The sequence below is a fragment of the Grus americana genome, chromosome 1, assembly GCF_028858705.1.
Source record: "Grus americana isolate bGruAme1 chromosome 1, bGruAme1.mat, whole genome shotgun sequence".
Classification (NCBI taxonomy): domain Eukaryota; kingdom Metazoa; phylum Chordata; class Aves; order Gruiformes; family Gruidae; genus Grus; species Grus americana.
Window position 1 is genome coordinate 35498942 of NC_072852.1, and position 17759 is coordinate 35516700.

Consider the following 17759-nt stretch of genomic DNA (forward strand, 5'->3'; position numbering starts at 1 on the left):
GGACGTACTGCATCACCAGATTGTAGATGAGCTGAGAGGTAAAATCTAGTTTCTTTGAATGAAATACATGGTTAGGGAGGTCTAGGGACTGTAACGTTAGGTTGCCAGCGAGACAGATGTCCAAGAACTCTTCCCCAATAACCATCTATGTTATGGGACTTGTATTAGTGGTTATTAGGTTGCAGAGGTGCATGCTTTTATGAAGTGTCTAAAGTTGTTGCGCAATCCAGACAAGGAAAACAGACTTCTAAGCACAGAGTGGAGAGTGTATGTTTTCTAGTCCTAGAATAACCTGTATGATTACAAATTGTCCTGCAAAGAAGCAGGCTTGGACCTTCCCCAGGAACAAAATTTAACCCGGGGCTCCCAGACTCTGGATGATTACCAAGCTCTTTTTTACTGCTGCACACAACACAATTTTCTTATCACAGTCAGTTCTCCTATCTCTGTGGGCACTGGAGGGGTCATCTCACCAATGGTGTAAGGGATGAGCCTCATCCTGGGGAAAACACCTTCCTGACCATAGTGCCTCCCAGACAGATTCCACCTTAAGTTCAGGCCACTTTTGAGTAGGCTTTAGAAAGCCCCATGAGTTATATCAGTCACATTCTCACATATAAGTAGGAAGTGCCTACCTTCAAAACAGGACTTGGCTTATGAACTCCCAAAGTGATGCCTAGGCTCTCCTACCCCTTCTTTTTTCAGGGGAATTTCTCTGTTGATTAGGTAGTCAGCTCCCTCTACAGCACAGTGCTTTGTGTATGCCCCCCGAGACACCCACTTCTCTTGAGCTTTGGAGGACTGGAAGGCTGTGGCCCTTCCACTGAGGATGGAGGTCTGAAAGTCAGGTGCTTCAAAAACTGAGCTTCGATCGCAGAACTTGTCATTTTGGAGAGGTACTAAGAGAAATCACCAAAGCAGTGAGAGGTCTGGGTGAGAATGTTTACCCTTGGCTTGAGCAAATTCAGGATGAAGGTTTGCTTCCCTTTTGAAAATCAATCAACCTCTGCTCATTAATATTAGCTGGAGAGTGTACATTAAAACATCCCAGTGGGGCATTCAAAGAATTAGCAAAGTTATCCCTGGCAATCTTCACTTTCAAAGTGCTTTACAAACATTAAGGTCTACCTTTTGACTGAAGCATTTAGAAACAGAGGTGGTGCCAGGGGTTGTGTCCACCCAGTACTCCTGCTGCCTGTGCCCAGGTGGCAGTTTGAGCCCTCTGAGCTCCTCTGATGGGAAAACTGAAAGCCTCCACCTCAGAGTGAAGGGAGGAGAAATACCCCCATCCTTTCCCCTGTAGTGGAAACAGTGGTTTCCAACCATGGGCGGTTCTGAGTTATTCAACCCACATGGCTGGTACAGCTTCTCATTTTTGTAACTGAACGTTATCTAGTCTTCTGTGTTGTAACTGGTATTCATTCACAACTGGAATGAAATAATATCAAAATATCCTTGAAACCAATAATTCTAAGTGTCAACTGCTGCTACAATCCAGAGGTGCATGCTTCAACTCTTATGGTCACATCACATAAACTTTGTTTTGGAGGGAGTGTAAGTCCTGAAATCTCAGAACAGGGTTTACAGGATAGATGTATATATGCCTCTCTAAGTTACCCATTACATCCTTATGCTTTACCCTTCTCAAGATTTACTGATTTGTACTGTACAGAAACAGGCTTGATGACAAGGTCCATGAATATGCTTCTCTCAAGAAAATATATTCACCAGCTCCCTGTGTTTATAATAATTATCATACAGTAGTAACGTTCCCCCAGACTGGCAAATCCTTTTGAGTCACATTATTTTTCCTGCTGAGAGCCTTATGCTGTTAATCAGTGCATTGTGGACCCAGCTCTCTCACAATGTGATGGGTAAAGCTAATATTATCTGTATATTTATTTTAATACATTTTATTTTAGATTTCATTTTTCATTATGCTGTTTTAACAAATTCATTAAGCGGTCCCAGAGAACTTTTTTGTTGTGCCTTGTTCACATTTCTGGTATGACGAAATTATTTGGAATTCTTACCAGTGCACTTGTGCAAGTGCATGGTGAGAAATGATAAAACACCAAAAGAAATTCCCTATGTTAACAGGTAAACTGTAAGGGATTGAAAAGGATGACCATCACCTAGGTGTAAAATAACATAAATTCCAGCAGTTTAAAAGACCCTTAGTATTTTGCAAAGCCTCATCCTAGGAGAAAGTTAGTGGCAGAGGTACTTGACAAAATGCCATGTTTTGAAAAGAGATTTGAGAAAAATGCAAAACTGAAAAATGTTCTCCTTGGAGATTTTCCAAGTTCCAAATTTTTTGATATTAGAAAGAACTTTTCATTATAAAATCTAAGCTAGCCAAACATAAAAAAAATTACCTTTTCAGTGAAAGCGAATTGCTGGATCCAAAGCACATTTTTTAGGTGAAGAGTTCAGTCATAAACTTTTGGTGGATTTCACCATTTTATTCCAGTTTGAGACACTACAAAGGTTTGAAATCTATGAAAATTTTCTGGGATAGATAAGCCTTTTCCTCTCCAGCTCAGCTGACCCACCATGATTTGTTAACCTCATTGGTGTCTCTATGCTATCCTTCAGTCCTACAGGAGACACAAGAGTCAAATCTTTATGAGTTTTTGTGAAAACTTTTAAAATACCTTTGCAAAAATTAAGATGCCAAAAAAAAGATATGTGAAGTTATATATTTTTATAGATCCTAACATTATAAAATGTATTTTAATGTATTGAAATAACCTTTATATTGTCAGGGAAACTGGATTTATGTAAAATCCTACTTTAACAAATTGGCATTTGAGTTGCAAGTCAGTGCAGAATATGGTCCATTTACTATGTATAATATTGACTTTTTCAGAGATTTTTGACTGTGGGGTTTTTTATTACTTTGCTAATGGATCTTGCAGGTATTCTGCAATTTTCATGTCCTTAAGCATGTAAACATCTCAAAACCTTGTCCTTTTTTTCCTCTTAACTTCCACGACATTATTTTCTTTTACTCTTTGAACTGAAAAATCTGAGATGGGTTTTGTTGGAAGTGTTGGGCCTGGATTAGATATGTAGTTCTTCTTCTCAACTGTTTGAGGGCTTAGTGAAAGAAAACAAACAAGCAGCAAAGCTGTAGATACTTTGACTAAAATAATTTTCTTCTTCATCCTTCTGCTGTCAGACTGCATTCTTCTGGTGGCATAAATCATAAATTTATGGATAGACAAATATCTCAACTTCATGTGCAAAGCAGAATGTTTATAAAGCCTTTGAGGATGCCTTCAGTGAGGGAGAAATAGGAAAAGGGTTTCTGATGCTGTTTTAGGATCACTTTAGGACTCATACGGGCGAACAGAAAGCATGTCAGCTTTGGTGGCTAATTGACGAAGCTTGGTGCTGATGGTATTGGATACTGCTGTGTGAACGTTGCAGTTCAGGCAAGGCAGAAGTGGATGGCAGGGCGTAAAATGAAAGCTGAGTAAATATTTGTGCTTTTCTCGGTTTGGCAGCCAAACTAGACAAAGGCAGGGGGAGGGGAAGAGGAGAGATTTGGCTCAAACCGCATGTTTGAACTTCTCGAGGATTTCTGTCCAGAGAAAGAGACTGGAAAGGAAAAAAGGTTTTGTGTTTAACAACGTGCTGTCTGGAGAGGGCTGGAGGAAAGCATCAGTGGCTGCTGCCTCCCCTTGCATCCCACAGCCAGGGTGCCCAGGCTGGGGCCAGGAGGCTGAGGGACAGGGACTGCATCCTTCCCAGCCACGACTCAGGGGCTTGGTGGCTCTCACTCTCTGAAGGGCACTCAACCCTTCACAGCCCTTCATCTCAAGTCAGCTTGAAGTTTTTAAGTTCATTTATTCTCTTTGCATTTTCCAACTGGGTGTAACTATGCAAAAGCTCCCTGTATCAAAGATTAAGGTGCTCAGTCCTACCTGCACTCTCCACCAGGCCAGAAAGGGAGCATCGCTTTGTTGGTAAAGATGACGCTGTCTAAATGGTACAGAACAGGTCACAGTCTAGAAGACACTGAGAGCAACCAGACCCAGAATTATCCTCATTTAGACCACTCTCCTCAGAGATATGAGATGTGGTTTCCAGGTCCTCAAGTGCAGACACTTGGTCTGTAAACACAGAACAAGTAACTACTTGGCTCTCGAGACAATCTTTGGATCTGTCTGAAAAAGTTTTTGAGCTAAGGCTACTTGGCGAATTTGACCCACTCTTGTAAGTGGCTGCAACATTATCAGAACAGCTCTTTAGTGTATGTGCTAAAAGCAAAGAAATCACCTGACTTTAGTTCCGTGCCTTTTGCTCTTTACTGCCTTTAGCAGTGAGATTACTTCGGGGCAACGGGCACCACTTCACCTAGCCATGAAACAAAGTGCTCTGTGTACCTTGTGCTGACATAGATAATAATGTTGTCTTTATAAAATATCCTGCGAGAGGGCAAAGAGCTGCACACTAAATAAAAGCGCAGCTCCAGAGGAGGAGTAAAAGTTGGTTTCACTTCTAATATATATTGGTGGTGGTCTTTGTAAAACCTACCTCATCACTTCCCTCCCAGACCATGGGTGAAGGTTCAGATGAGTCCTGAACAGAGATGAGATCTATTGTCTTCTTCCTCTGAGTCCCCAAGCTCTCCAGAGGCGATGAGTAATGTTTTTGTTCCAGTAAGATACTGTGCATATCATCTCTCATATATTCTGTTCCTTTGTTTCTGCATCATACAGGCAGAACAAGGAGCAGTGAGAGTGGGAGGACAACTTAAATGAATGGTTTGGAGACACTAGTCATCACGTCTGAAGTAATGGTAAAATTATCACATTTGCTGCACCAAACTTAAATATTGGGGTCAGGAAAGGATGGAAAACTTCCCTTTTCCTTCCTGTGGTTAGCTTCTTTCCTATGGGTAGATCTGAGGTATGTGTAATGAGGCGCAGAAAACCATCACAATATGGCAAAACCATCAGCCAAACTAGTGATTTCAGAACATACATTAACCCTTGGTAGCCTGGATACAGCTCCAGACCTGTTAAAGCATTTCTGTTAGATGCAGTAGTACCTCAAAGGTCTCAGTAAAATTCTGCATAATGGGTGTCCTGCCTCCCTATAAGGAAATTACTACGTCAGTCAATATTACTCAATATCTAGATACAGCAGTATAAACAAGAAACATTAATTTTCCTCAGAATGTGAACTTTCCAAGTCTGTTCTATCTTTTTAAAAAACACAAAACCTTTGGCTAAATTACAAGAACTCATCAGTTTATTGCAAAATGAAAACTATCTATTAATATAAAAGACAATTTTCTCCTGTATGTTTAATAAACTCTTGTCATAAGCAGTGAAAGGCAATGGAAAAAACCAAAACTGATACATGGAAAAGAAAAAATCCATGGCAAACTCCAAGATAAGCCAGGGTAGCTGTATGTTTATAAACACATTAGGTTATTTTTTCTGTTTGCCTCAGAGTATAAATATTATAATAGGGCATGATTTGTTTTCCCAGCCTTTGTCAGCAGCTAAGAAGATAGAAACTCTGTATCTACTATGGCAACAGAAAGCTGTCTTCGTACTGGGTAATTTCCATGAAAACTTCTGCTGCCGCCTCCGTGGGTTCAAGCCCAGTGTGTGAAAAGGCCATTGGCTAATTGTAGCCCTGTCGTGTCTTGTTGTGCTCTGAGCAAAGCTGGTCTGTGTGTGACGCAGCGGTTTAGACCCCAGCAGCTGCTGTCATCTTGTGTGTGAGAGCTCCTGCCATTGCTGCAGGAAATTGTAGGGTTTTCTTGAGGAAAATTTACTTCTTGCAATGTTTCTCATGATAATTTTCAAAAATAGTCTTGCACTGCTAAAGGCCACATTTTGGTCATATTTTGTCTCATTTAATCCAGTGAAGTAATTAGTCCCCATATTCCTAAGCCTTTTATCAATTAAATGACAGCCAGATGAGCAAGTTAGACGTGAGCCTTACGGGCTCCTGTCTCTCTGTTCTCCTTCTGCCCAGCTCCAGTCCCACAAATGTAAACTTCCTAGAAGCTTCTCCACACACTGCATAATCTGTTCCTTCACTGGTGCTTTCACAAACTACATCCAAACCTAAAAGTAATAAGTGAAAATTTTTCTGCTATTTAAACACCAGAACTCTCTCTCTCCCATTGTGGTTCCCTTTCAATCTCTATATTTTCCTTTCTGACAAGTGGACAAAGGAGTTTCATTGCTTTTGTATTATTTAATACTTTCATTCTTGGAAATACTGCAATATTTATAGGATATATAAAAAAATACTGTCATGGAAAAGATAAATGGTCCTTGTGACATTCTTGAATTTGGAGAATGATAGTTTTGGGAAAGTGAATGTCTTTGTTCAAGGCTTTCCTTAGGGAAAAAAAGAAATAACAAATAGATATCATAAATTCTTCCTTTCCTTTAGGCTTAGGCACTAGAGTTAGCCTTTCTCCTTAATTAGGTTTTCCATCCAAGATCTTTGTCTTTCAGAGAGGTGCTACAACTTGAAGAAGGGAATTTAACTTACTTTTTAATTTTAAGAAATGGTGGAGATAGGTAGTACATTTCCTACCTCTGATATTGCCTATCTTCTAGTTACAGCTCTCACCCAGGAAACTGAAGGCACTGACCCCACTGGCCTTAGTCTATACCTGCAGGAGAGTTGCCTTACGACCAGATTTAGTCTGGTTTGACCTGAGGACACTCTCTCCTTTCCTTTCCTCTCCTCTCCTCTCCTCTCCTCTCCTCTCCTCTCCTCTCCTCTCCTCTCCTCTCCTCTCCTCTCCTCTCCTCTCCTCTCCTCTCCTCTCCTCTCCTCTCCTCTCCTCTCCTCTCCTCTCCTCTCCTCTCCTCTCCTCTCCTCTCCGTTCCTTCTCCCCTCCTTAAGTGCTGAATTTGTGCGCCTGTGCAGAAACAATTTGTGATTCCTGAAAAGCAAAAGAGAGACTTTAACGGTGAGAAGAGTCAGTTGGGAGAAGTAAATCCTCAAGTTTAGTCTTGGCATCTGATATTGCTTCTGTAGTTTAGTGACTGCAAAATATGAAGATTAACCTGAGGAAAAAAAAGGGACTACATTTTCCAGTTTTAATTTCATCTTAGTCTTGTACCTAATGTTCTTTCATTCAGGGGCTTGAAGAGAAATTTTGTCAATCTGAGCAGAAGCAAAAAATTGGTTCTTTTCGTTTAGCTCTCCCCTGACATCATGAAACATATAGTCCCTGCTCTGCCAGCCCACAGCTTCAGTAGAAAGGCTGGAAAGCTAATATGAGAGCAGAGAGATGAGACCATTTTACAAGGAGATTTTTTTGACCTAATTTAGGCTGAAAAATATATTAAATGCATGCCTATCACAAATTAAGCAGCCTTTAAGCTACTCAACAGTTGGGTACCATCACCCCTGCTTAGCGGGGAACTCAGAAGCCGTGGAAGAGGGCAGAGGGAGCTGAAAGGCTGTTCCTTATGGCAACAAGAAGAGGGGAAACTTGTTAAAGCAAGGGTAGCTGAGACTCTGGGAATCAAAACATAGTTTTAAATGTAATTCTGTTGTTGGTTGTAGGGTTTTTCTGCTTTAGAAACTATGAGGAGATGGGTAAGGTAAATGGGCCAGAAATACTGACTTTATGACAGTTCTTGTCTGTGAGAGGTGATTTCTTGAGAATTAACACAGACAGCTGTACAGGATTTTTTTTTTTTTTTTTTTTTTTTTGGGTGCAAGTAGTAGCAGGTATACTCAGAAGTTGCAAGTTGTAGCTCTGAAGTTGTGTAAGTATTAGATTTAAAAAAATACTTTTGATAAGAATAGTAGAGTTTCAGTTCACCTTCTCAGAAAGTGAAAGGCAATTGTAACCTGTTTTGCTTTAAACCAGTAACCACAATCAAAAATAGAAGACACAGCAGCAATATGTGCTGGCAGCTGGAAAAGGGACTAGATAGGTCATACAGAATGTGCTGTAAAGTCACAAGCTTTGGTAAGTAAAGCTTTGGTAAAGTCCATACCACCATGCCTTTACTATTGCTGGTAAGTCCAAGTTGGCTAGATTTTGCTGTGCAAACAATCTGAAGCAATTAAAAGACTAAAATTTGGAAAGATCTTGATATATTGTATAGCCCATCAGTCTTTTTTTTCACAGCAGGCTTGATGACTTCAACATCATTCTTATCAGAGGTTTATTGGGTCCTGAAGACATCTATAGGAAGTGCAACGACCATCTTAGTTGATCTACTTCAGCTCCAAACTGTCCCTACTTTTTCTCTGATGTTTAATACAAGTCTGCTGCATTGCAATTTCAGACCATTACCTCTTCTTCTATGCAAGATGAATATGGAGAACAATTTGCTCTATTCTTCTTTGGAACAGCCTTTCATGTATTTTAAGTTTTTTTGAAGTATTCATGCATTTGAAGCCAGTCAGATTTTTATTGCTGTAATAAATAACCCCAACTCCCTTGTTCTTTTCTACCTTTCCAGACTCTGATTTCTGCTGTTGCACTTCTCTGGACTCTCTTGTTTAAACACATTTTTATTGAAAGTGTGGTGCCCAAAATTTGTCATTTTTCTGGTCTTGTCTTATTAATATTGACCAAAGCAAAATGTTTATTTAATCTCTCTTTCAAAGTAAAAAAAAAAAAAAAAAAAGAGTGTAAAACTGAAAGGGCAATATTTGAGAATCTATTCAGTGGAACCTAACACTTAAATTAATATGCTGTATTTATTTACTTCCTAAGAATGGAAAACTGATTAAATGTATCATTTTCCCGATTGTGCTAAGGCATTTATCTCCAAACATTACTAAATTCTGTAACTTATTTTGTTATAAATTAGTTATGAATAAATTTTTTGTTCAAACAACTCTAAACAATTTTTCTTGTTCAGCATATTCTACTAAGCATTCAAAGCAAGTTGTAATTGTAACTGTTGTTCTCAGCAAAGATTAACAGTGGACTAATACAATGAGAAAATTGCATGCTGACTCTAAACAAGGCATATTTGTTTCCTTTGAAAGGATAGCAGCATTTATAGCTCAAATTTATAATGTTATGGTTGGAAGTTTGAAACTTGCTGGTCTTCTACTTTTATGAAGTTGGACACCCAAATTTGATTACCTGACTTTTTCTTTTGAATATTGAATATACTGGAAAATTACTAACGTGATTTGTTACCATCACATATTATGCAAAAAGGAAACAAAGTATTGCTCAAGGTAAGTAAATATAACAGTCGCTGTCATGTGAAGTGAACCAACTACTGGAATTTCTGAACGGTAGAGTGAAAATCTAAAAATTAATCCAAGTACAAGGCATTGTGACTTAGCAACTAATAATGAGGTGGCAAACTCCTTTAGTTCTGTCCATAATAAAGTGCAGGACTAGCAGGAACTGTTACAGGTACACTAAGCTTTCCATTCAATAGACCAGATAAGAGAGCAGTGATGTGTTTAGTTTCTCTGTAGCAGAATTGCTTTGACTCCTCTCTGACACTTGTGGGAGTAGGTAGCTATTCTATTAAAAAAAAATAAATAAAAAAAAGTCAAGATTCAGGCATTGGCCAAGGCCCAAAGTAATACATCCTTAGTGAAGTAACATATAGTTAAAAACTATACATGAGTATGAAACTGTACTCTCTCTGTGTGTATATAGCTTTAAAAGTTTATACTTATCAATGCGTAGTACACTAAGCAGAGATAAAATGGTAAAATAATCTTTGAAGCAGAATGATGGGGTTCTTATGCGATGTAATGCAGGTTCTTCCTGCAAGCAGCTCTTTATTTTAAATGCAAAATCACTGATGTCTGAGGAGTATGATAGCCTCCTAGTCTCAGAGTGAGAGATCCTTTTTTTGGTGAGGATTTGTTTTAAGGGAATTGCTTCGTAGGTCTGTTCTACTGCATGGCCTCAAATCCAGGGTAAGCTCAGGAAAGAGTCTTGGCAAACTCCGGAAGATGTAGCTAGGGTTGAGGGATCACTTCAGTTGCCTTTTTTTGCTGAAGGAGATGTGATGTGGAGTTGCATCCTGCCATGAACGTTCCTCAAGAAGGAGGACAAGGCAACTGTGCTGACTGAGAAGGGTTCAGAGTGGGACATCCCTTATTATTTTCTCAGAGTGTAAGTGCAAATCTCAGGAAATTATTGTACTGTGAGTATATGAAATCTCTAGCAAGTTCAACTGAGAGAGTCAGTCCTCAGCTGGGGATCCAGCTAACACTGTTTAGTTTAAATCGGGCAGAAAAAGAGATGTACGCTTCAATCACTCGTGGCCTAGGAAAGTACTCTGATTGTCCAGGTGTGAACCTCTCTTCAGTGAAATTCTTCTCTCCAGGTGAGAGTCTTCCTTTGCCTCAGACTGAGAAATCTTGTGCATTAACAGGAGAAATTTTACATTTGATGCTTCAGCATTTTCTGGCTTAACATTTTATTGAAAAGTTCTTAATCAGACCTAAACAGTCTTCCATTTCTCTAACCTGATTACACGCTCAGCTCCCAACTCTGCAAGCCTGCAGACTACTTGTGCTTGTTTGCATCAGACTAGAGCAATTGAAGTCAGTGGGAATTTGGCTTAAAATTAGTCATGATTTATAATGTTTGCAGTGCTAGCAGTAAGAAAAAAAAATAAGATAATGCATTAATCTAAAACTTATATATGTGCATAATTTAGATGGGTACTCTTTTGTTAAAGATAAATGGATGATAAATAACACTTTAAAGACCTTAGAGGACTTCATTTTTTGTTCTGTTTTCCTGCTCTCATTCGAGCATCATGCTCCCTTGTATCATATAGCAGATACAATTAAAAACCCTTGGTAACCAGATGATAGAGGAACAAGGAAACACCATTTCCTGTGAAACAATAGGAGCTGTCTGCATGGGTGATCTAGTATGGCTACAGGATTTCTGTACTGAAACCACCTTTGGAATCTGTACTGCCAATTCTTAAAACAGCTGCAGTAATTTAATGCTGATTGAATTATCTCACATATTACCTATTTACTTATTTGTCTTTACAAATGGATACATTAGGAGTGTAGCATCAAGAAGGAAATAAAGGAAAAATATGTAGAAAAAGTTGAATGGAAATAAATAATAAATCCTATAACCTAAAGTGACGTGTTTTCCTCTCTCACCTAGAGAGAATTTTCTCCCAAGAAAAGCCTCAGCCAATTTTCAGCCTCCTTGGAAACTCAGCACGCTCCAGCTCTGCCATACATCCAGCAGGCAAGAGTTCCCTGCATCTTTGGATGATGTTTGCTGGTGCCTATACAACTTTACCTGGACTCACTGCTCCAAAAGGATGGAGTCAGCTTTTTGTGTTTCACATGAAAGCATTTATAACTCCAGAAAGAGCTAAACTAGGTGAAGTTCTATTTCAGCAAGATCTTTGATTAGGCTTCAGTTATAAGATTGTAAATAAGGGCTCGAGAACAGCATATGAACATGTCTACCAACAACATTTAACAGTAAGTACCTTTCTAATACTCAGAATATCTTAGCTAAGATCCTCAGTGCTTGTCTTAACAACAGAGGTAAGAATTAAACTCAAACAGCAGCCCCTGTTTTCTGAATGCTGGCTTCCGATTGTCTCATCTATCGTCCTGCTTTTCTTGAAAATAGGATGCAGAAACAGCATTTTGTTTCTTGTATTCATAACAGTTTCTGGAATACTCAATTCTTCCTCAGACTCACCTTATCGGTAGGATGTCCTTTGCATTTCAACTTTAGCCAGTTCCTCTAGCTTCAGATAGTGTCACGAAAGAAGTGAAATCTTCCTTTTACATTTCACACACCAGAAATCACAAAAAAAGCAAGCGCTGGGCAATGGTTCTGCTAAGCAAACGGTGCATTGCTGGCTTTTGGTGAAGACCACGCGTGCCGCATTAACCAGACACAGTACAGGCTGAATAAACAGGCACTTAGAGCAAGCCACCTTCCCTCAAGCTATCCGTTTACTGGATTGTTTTTGTTTTCCAATGTTTTCATGGTAGCAGCAGGGTAGGTGGTCACAGTTTGACATTTGTAATCTTGAGGTTATCAGAGCCTCACCTCAGCCCTTGGTCAGCTACTGTGTGAGCTGCTGTTTACTGCTGCCACTGACTGATAGTAGTGAATAATTAAGTCACCCCTGCATTTGAGCCAGGAGCGCGACCAGGCACCTTGCTGAACCAAGGACCTGAGTAAACCCGTTCTTTGAAGACAGGGTTTTCCTATAATGTAATACTCCTTCAATATTAACAAACCGTTTGCAAATTATTGAGATAAAAGCATTATTTCCTCAGTGGAGGAGATGGAGGAAACTTCCTTTGCTTCTAGCACCGGCAGAGCACCAGCCTCTGGACACTGTTTATATCACAATAAGCCAGAAACAGGAGTAGCTTCTCTCCCAGCTTGTTCCTTTGTGATTCCTCTCTCACGTATCTGCAGCCAGCACAGAAGTTTTGGGGAGAAATAGAAGAGAGTGTTTAATACCCAGTCTTCTAAAAATGGTGGGCAAAGAGAATTACACACAGTCCCTGGTGAGATCATTAACGGCTCTCTGATGGAAGATCTCAAGATCATATGAAACCGAGTCCTCTCAGGATGGACTTTTTATCTCTTCCACAAAAAATTTGAACTTTGATATTTACCTTTTGTAAAAAAAGACTATATTTTACTTTTGTTACAATGCATTTAATAAAAAACTGCTTCTAATGATGCTTTTACTAATCCCCTTAAAAATTTTGCCTTCAGCTGTCTGTGACATTGGAAATTGAAAGTATTTTCTTTAGAGTGCCTTTTTTAATTTGGAAAATACTTTGAGAATATGCCTACTATTTTTTTCAGGACTTTTTTTTACCCGAGCAAAACTGCTGTTCATTGAAATAGAGCTTATTATCATGACAATGCTTCTGCAAATCTGTAGTCTCTATTATTATCGGAAATTGCCATGAGGAAACTGAAAGGATTCAGTACAGATTTCTAGAGATCATAGGCTTGCAAAATGAATCTAGCACTATCTATGCACTTTTGTATGAAATATGTGACAGTGTTTCTCATAAACAAAGCTGATCTTGCTAATGCATTTAGTCTTTTTAATATACTTTATTTATCCAGGAGTACATCACAAATCCCATATTACCGAGCAACTGCAATATGTGAGAATATCTGGGCTTGGGCATTTTTATGATTCTACCTTTATATTCATTGAATCTATATGAAATAAAATAAATCAATATGAAGAACGATAAGGAATCTGGTTGAGGATTAGCTGGCTTTTATTAGGCACAAGATGAATGGTAAGTTTTCTGCTCCCTAGTCAGAGGAGTATAATTTTAGGCTTAGATTTCTGGTGCAAATGTGTAATATTAGCTTTTCTTCAGCAATGTTAATTTAAAATCATCTCTTTTGATGATGATCTCACTGTTTAGCCCTTTTAGTCAGAAGTGCATTTCTATGTGTACTGTGTGCGAAGGGGCAGTGGGATGGAAGGCAGACCCATGAAAACATGGGAAACAGGTCTGCTTAGGACATTTGAGAGGATTCTTGCAATATTTTTCCTCCTGGTTTTAATCCAGCTTTAATGGAGTCAAACAATGTCAATGAAAAAAACAAAAAAAAAGGACTAACTACATTCAAAGTATCAATTCATGAGGCCCTCATCCTCTCAAAAGTGAAGTCTGCGTGTTTAGTTTCTTTGAAGAGCAGAGCTTCCAAAAACCAAAGTTGCTCCAAAAGGTGATTTATGAAGAAATCTATTTTATGAATATTTATGAAGAAAATCTCTGCCTGCTTTTGCTTCTTCATGATACACAGAGTCTGACTCCATTGCTTCTCTTTGCATAATTTGTTTCAGAGTTGTTAGTATTACTAATAATAAGTTTCTCTATTAGGATTTTGTCTGACATGCTGGAGGATTCTCAGATGTTTAGGTGAATTAATCCTTCAATAAAAACAGTCACTGAAAATATATTAGATGTGTACTTTCTTCTGATGTGTCTGGCTTTGGAGTTGAAATAGTAATTATAAAGATGAACACATACACCCTCGAGTTTCCTGAATTTTATGTGGAAGCTATGTGCTTACAAGGGAATCATTTTAATCCCATTGAGTTCTTGTAATTTCCCCTCTCAAGTCAACACTAGCTAGGTCTAAACTGTGGAACAGGGATGCCTCAGGAACATTTTCCATCCTCTCGATCCGCACAAATATCTGTTAAATTTGGACTCACTTTTTTTCTTCTTTGCTTCTTTCCTCTTCCTTGATAAGCTTTAATTTCTTTAGGAAGAAAATACAGTTATTTTGCATAAAATGAAGCCAAGTTTTGCTCTAGCTAAATTGAGACTTCAAGACAGACTGTGGAGCTTACAGGTTCAATATACTAATGATTAAATGTAGACGTAACCTTCCAGGATAATGAAGACCTTGAGCTTGTAGTACCAAAAAAAAAATCAATAAAGTAAACCCAACTAAAGTCAAATTCTATATTTTGTTGTTCAAAAATCTTTTAGATTCTCTTAGCAAAGACAGTAAAACCTGTAAAGATCACCCTCTCCTTTAATTCTCCCTTTTCTTCTCTTTACCCTTAAGTCTGACTGGGAGTTGCAGTGGTATTGTATTCTTAGATACAATTTTGGGTTGTTCGCAGAAGCTGTGTTAAGGTTGTCACAGCAACCCAAGGCAAGAATTACCTTGCCTTTGCAGATTCTATCTTCAAATCAAGTATTATTGCCAAATGAGGGGAGGCTAAACTTTGCGGAACTTTGTAAAAGCCACATGCTTATTAATTCTTCCTGTTGCTATTGACCTTCTCCACTCTAAGTGCTCAAAATCAGCAATTTAACTATAGCTAATGTAGCAGCTTACTCAGTTGGCTGCAAATAATATTTACTCAGCTGGATGAAATGTACAGCTCAAAGAACAAATTAGTTTGTGAAATGTTATCCAAAGATACTTTCCTGTTCCCTAGATGTTTGATACAGAAGCAGAGACTAATGAGTCTCAAAGGCCAGACTCCTAGTCTATTATTCTCTCCTAGCTCAATTAATGGCTTTTTCTTCCAGTTTATTTTTGGAGCTTATAAAATCCAGCAATGCACATGTTTGTTCACATTCCACAGAGACCAGACGAATAAACAAGTATTACAGCTCTATGTATTTCTTTCCAATAAAAAAAACCAAAAACAAACCAGAAAAAAACCCCCAAAACCCAAAACGGTTATCTTTAAATTCTTCATTCAGCAATCCCAGAGTTAACACCTTTGGGCTTAGCTCTCTTGCTCTTTCTTAGTTATCTTTCCTTCAATCCACGTCTGGGTTTCCCCCACAAAGCTCTGTTCCCTGCATATATACTGAGCCTGATTCTCATCCAGTTTCATGTAGATTTGTTTGCATATCTAAGGCAGCATAGAAAAATCTTAAAGTGAATGGGAAAGGTTCTTTAGGCAGTGTAAAGGACCTTAGTTGTAAATGAGAACATGATCCTCTGTTATGGTACAGATGACTTTATCTCACAGAGATTATCCATATAAAGAAATCCAAAATAGTACAGAAATGAAATCTAATTTCCTCTCAGAAAGAGGTCATAGTCCATGTGGCCCTATTAGTTTGAATCCAGAAACTGACTCCACCACATTTCTTTTCCCTGAAAAACACTTCAATTTCCTTTTTAATTTAGTTTGGTTTTTTTCTTGTTTTCTTTGGGGAGGGAAGGGTGCACTGACATTCTGCTAGGCAGTGATTGAGTCACTAACACATATGCAAGAGGGAAATGTTATATCTATACTCATGCATATACATATATTCTTGCCTTACCTCAAAGCTGGCACTTTGACATTTATTTCAGCTTTAGCAGGTTGGCTTATTGCCTTTATTGATCTCTTCCCTGTGATATGCTCCAAGGATTGCATTGTGCCCTCCACCATTCCAAGCAACAGTCACTTGCTGGTTTGAAAGAGCTTAAAGTCCTTCATCTTGTGGACACTGTAGCAGAAAAAACCTGTTAGATGACAGATGGTGGGTCTTTACAGAAAAAAAGTAATTTATTTTTTTTAATTCTAGAATTTCCCTCCGCAGTTTGTAGTAGGGAACAAGAAATTTAATTTTCTTCCGGAAATATGAACATTGTTATATAAATAAATGAAAAAATTAAAAGTGCTGTTTACACATAATATCTGTCTTCTGTACATCTGTGTTCTGCAGGTGCTTTCCCACATTAAGAGAGACTTGCCAGTTTCCTGTTTCTTGATCAATGATACTTATACTACAATAAGCTCACAATGATATTTGGAGAGATACTGAACAGGGATCCTAATGAGAAATCAGAATTTGCAGTAAATAAGAAGGAATTATTCTGTTTTCTTCTCTTTAGAACAGCAGAACATTTTTTTAAATAAAATGTTTATGCACATACTGGGAGAGAATGAATACAAATCTGCATTCTTTAATCCTTTGAATTTGAATGAGAAATTAAGTTGTAATTGTTAGATATTTTCACTTGTATGATGTAATTTACAAAGTTTTAAAGAGAAAATGGATTATTGTACAGGCATCCCAAATCTTGATCATGAGAATTTATCAGTTTGAGATCATGAAAGGCACAGACTAGCAACGAGGCATTGGCTTCATCTCACCCTTGATGTAAAAGAGAGAGAGGTGGTTTACTATTTAAGGAAAGACAAAGTACTACACAGTAATGAAATCTACACGTTTTCAGTCATAATAGTACATGAAACTTTCTTGATTAAGGTCATTACAAGCAATCTCAACATTTAATCCTATTCTTAATCTAATCAAGCTCTATATTAAAAATAGCTTTTAGACCCACAGTTTTCTGATTGAAAGACTGTTCTAACATATCACTGGTTGGTTAATTAGAAACCTTTTCTAATTTCCAGGCTAAATATACTCACGGACACTTAGCATCTATTTGTTTTTCTGAGATAGTCTAGTAGGTTAAATAGCTCCTAGTGGCAAACTCTCCTTCTGATGCTTGCCTTGTATTTCTTGAGAGCAATCTTACCTTCTCCCAGTTTTATTTTTATTTGCATTTTTTTTACTAAGCTAACAAACTAGGCTGCTTTAGGTTGTCACTATAAATGACACCCTTATGGAAAACCTGATATCTATCCTTCTTGTAGCTGGTGTTGTGACCAGGGTGAAGAGCAGAGATATGTGAGCAGCTTTTAATTAGATAGCTTAAGTGTGGGTAGCAGTCTTGACAGTAATTTAGCCCACACCGAACTATTTATTGTTGCAATTGGACTGTTGTCAGCACCCAAGCTTGCTGGGATAAAGCTAGTATTCCTACACAGCACTGTATCATCTTCTCTGACTGCAGTATAGAGATAGCTTTGGCCTCCTCTCACACCATCAGTGTGCTGTTCCTCTGAGCATCCTAATAGCCCTTCCTTGAAACCACTACAACCTGGGTGAATCTTTCTTGAAGAATGTCAGAAAGTATTCCTGGGAGGTACAGCTAAGATGTCACTAATATATTCCCACTTTCCATTGAAGATCCTGCTGCTATAACAACATCTACATTTTCATGGCCTCCTCCTTTTGCGTCTTTATATTACTTTGTCATTTCCCAGTATCGAGCTATTGTTTGAAGCAAAAATCCTTGGCAAAATATTAATGAGTTTTCATTCTTGTGTTAATAAGTTTGATGATGCTTCTCTTGCTGCCACCCTTGAGGTTACCCAGATCTTTCTTGTTTGTTAGTCCATTCTTACTCTGCACTGGCAGAGAGCTTTATTTTACTGGCAGATTTTATTAGCACTTTTCCAAACTTC